This window comes from Mus caroli, unplaced genomic scaffold (genome assembly GCF_978045245.1).
Source record: "Mus caroli unplaced genomic scaffold, Mus_caroli_1 scaffold_17, whole genome shotgun sequence".
In the NCBI taxonomy this organism is placed as follows: domain Eukaryota; kingdom Metazoa; phylum Chordata; class Mammalia; order Rodentia; family Muridae; genus Mus; species Mus caroli.
This window is the reverse complement of record NW_028227272.1, coordinates 79508256-79512316: the sequence shown is the minus strand read 5'-3', so window position 1 is coordinate 79512316 and position 4061 is coordinate 79508256.

The window sequence follows — 4061 nt, the reverse complement described above, 5'->3', positions numbered from 1 at the left end:
AGGATAGGCTCATTTACACAGTAAGTTCCAGGTCAATCAGAGCTACAGAGTTTGACCTTGACCTCCTCCCCCAAAAGAAAAAGTACATTTTATGCAATTTCAAAAGTATATGTCATTCTATTTCTTTTCTTCACTTTTGTAATGTATAACAAATGATCCACTGTAATATGAGGATATCCCTTTAACAAAATTAATTTGTTAATATTAGTATGTGATTTTTAGCAGAGGATGGCCTTATCTGGCTTCAATGTGAGGGGAGCCCCTTTGTCCTGTGGAGGCTCAATGATCCAGCATAGGGGGAATGCAAGAGTGCTGAAGAGAGAGTGGGAAGACAGGTGGGGGAGCACCCTCATAGAGACAGGGGTAGGGAGGAGGGAGGAGGGTATTTGTGAAGGGAAAACTGGAAAGGGGGATAACATTTGAAATGTAAATAAATAAAATAACCAATATAAAACCACATTCATTTGAAAATATGTTTTTTTTCATAAATTCTTTTCTCATACAACACACCCTGAACTCAGCCTCCTCGTATGCCACTCCTCTCAGTTCCTCTTCTCTTACACCTTCCACCTTCCACATATCCACATATCTTTAGAAAAGAGCAGACCACCCATTGATATCAACTGAACACAGCATAAGAAGATGCGATAAGACTAGGCACAAACCTTTGAAACAGGGCTGGATGAGTCCATTGACCTTGAAAATGTTACATTCTTGTCAATATAAGAACTTTAGAATCTATCTTTTGTCACAGACTATAACTCACATTGTGATGGATCCACTTTACAGTGCATTTCTTGATCTGTGTCTTTCAGAACCAAAGTTTTTAAGTATGAATATGTATTATTTCTCTTCTTAATTCCAAACCCATTTATAGAGAAAATATCTCATAAATTGCTACCTTATTTACAATTCTGAATGACCGTTATTGATCCTCTCTAGTGTTTGTTTATACTTGTCCAAGAAACACAAAATAACTTCAGAGTCTGGGAAACTGATTACATGATTACAACTAGATGGAGAAATATTTAAAATAATTGGAAGCCATTGTCTTGTGAATTGTTAAGTTGAAATAGTAATGTTACTTAACCTATTTGCTTTAATTACTATATTTATTTATAATTGTTTTTGTCACTAGAGAGAGAACATTCTAAATGTGTGCATTATAATAAACAGTAATTCAAGTTTATTGCAGGCAGGAGAAAAAACTGGAAGAGGGACAATATTTGAAATGTAAATAACCAATAAAACACTCATTCAATAAATTAAACATATATTCAATAAATTAAAAACACTGAACCTTCTAAAGCTGTATGTAAGAAATATCATAAGAATATATGTGTTATCCTTTAAATATATATTTTTAGAATTTTGTATTATTCCACAATATTTAATATAATAAAGCATCTATATATTGATAATAGTTCCAAGGGGTAAACATAGCATCAGTCTAAATATTTCAGGTAAACAGGTAAGAAAAAGGGTGCATATTTTGTTCACCTCTCCGCTCTGTGTATAATGGGAAAGAGGCATTAATGTTACAGCATAGTGTCATACAAGTCTAAATTATATCAGGAAATATGTACTGACCTGTTTTCTTTTTATAGCGTGAAAAAACATAAAAATGGTACAGATGGAAAAATTTTTAGAAAAGTATGAATTTAAATCAGCCCACCACTCTGTTAGTTAAAGAATAGCATCTGACATGCTGGCTAAAGTCAGTAAAAGAGAAGATAGGGTTAGAACAGGAATGTGCAGAAAAGCAAGCTCAGATGCCACTATTAACATAACCACACAAAAATCACAGAAGGTTTCTAATCTCTTCTTTATCCTAGACCCTGATTATGATGGGCTCACATGCATATTAGGCATTTTTCTGTTATCATCACCAACTATTTTAAGTAGATGTCCTTATATGTACATTTTCCATAGTGTTTGTCTTAAAACAAGACAAACACATTTTATGACATGGGAAAGCATTATCAACATTATCCATATGTCCTCAAATGCACAAAGCAAACTACAGAAGATTGCATCTTTGGATAAGAATCATTGTGTTTGAGGTTAAGTAGAATGTAGGTTGAAATTAAATTATGTGAAAACTATGTGTTTATCTTGTAGTCAGAGAATGGGATGTAGTTTACAATAATTATTCTTACCCCTTCTATCTATCCCTTTCATTGCTTACTTTTAAGAGAAGCCTAGGTTGTTTGGTTGCTTAGTTGTTTTTTAGCTGTTTGTTTTTGTTTTGTTGCTGTTGTTGTTTACTTCTTCACAAAATAGTTCTTATAAAATGTTGTTCATGTTGCTTACCCATTCCTGGAAGAGTCCCTTCTTCAGATATAATGAATGTCTTCTAGGAGTCTCTGATGGAAACCATGCATGGATGGGTGATGATTTGTTTTCCTATTGTGTTAAGAGATGGGAATGACAGGGTGGGGAGGCAGGAGTGGGTAGGTGGGTGGGTGGGGGAACACCCTCATAGAAGTAGGGGAGTCTGGGATGGAATAAAGGGTTTCCTGGGAGTTGAGGTGGGAACCAGGAAAGAGAATAACATTTGAAATGCAAATAAAGAAAATATCCAATTTAAAAAGAGAGAGGGATGTTTGCTTTGCCTTCTAGGTCCCATGACCAGCTCTGGTCAAGAGCTACTACCTTTCAATCAGTTGAGTTATATCTCTTTAGGCGGTGAATTACTTAATATATAGCCATCAACATTCTGAGAATTTTTCTAGTTTGAATAGTCAGACCATTATTTGGACATTAAAATATCTTGGTGTCAAGCTAAATAAAGAGATGAAAAACATCTATAGTAAGAATTTCAAATAACTAAGAGAGATGAAGAAAGAGCTAGAAAATGCAAAGAAAAGACATATTCATAAATCAGTAGAATTAATACTATAAAAAATATGCTACCAAGAGCAATTTACAAAGGCAGTGCAATTCTACTTGAAATATCTTCAACCTAGTTCACAGAAAGAAAGAAAAAAAATTCATATGGAACCAGAAAAGACATGAGTATCTAAAGCATTCCTGAGAAGAAAAGGAAAACCAGAAGTAATTCCATTCTGTTCATTAAGGTATATTATAAAGCTATTGCACTAAAGACAATATGACACTCACACATAAAGGGACACATGAGTCAGTGGAATAAATTAGAACACGTGTCCTTGTTTAGTACCTACAGCTATCTTATTCTTGACATCAAAAAACTTGCACTGGAAAAAACATATCATTTTCAAAAAATGTTGCTAGGAAAAGTGGATGTTTATATGAAGAAGAATGAAATTAAATAACTACATATCTATGTATGATGAAATTGAAAAGAATATATAGGAAGAGAGCATATACAGAGGAGCTTATAGGATAAGAGCATATAAGAAGGAGCATAAAGGATGTTCTTGAAGGCAGAAAAGGTATAGGGGCAAGGAAATCTAATTATACTATAATCTGTAAAATAAAACTTTTTAGAAATAAAATGAAATAATGCACTGAATCTTGTTTTCTTAGTTTCAGCAAGTAGGGTAATACTACAAAGAAAACTATTTTAAGTATATTAGGTATAATAGTGAATGCCATATATAATATTTTATAACAATTAGGATAAAGCATACAGAGAACTATCACACAGAATAAGAAACTGACTCTGGTTAATGCTTTATACTCTTGTCTGAAAGTTCAAAATTGAATAATATTGGTGTCTACTAAGATATATATTTATATTTTTCTTTTTTTGAAAAAGATCCTGCTAATTGTGCTTTACTTTTATGGTTTTCTACATTATGTTGTTGTTCTTGGTTTTGTTTTGTTGTTTGTTTCTTTGTTTGTCCCATTGAAAAGATTTGGACCTATCTAGGATTATTTTGACTTATAAAAGTCATTTAAATGTTCAACATCCTTAATCATCACAGAAATGCAAATCAAAACAACCATGAGATTCCACATCACATCAGTCAGAATGGCTAAGATCAAAAATGCTGGGGACAGCAGATGCTGGCAAAGATGTGGAGAAAGAGGAATATTCCTCCATTGCTGGTGAGATTGGAAGCTGGTACAACCAC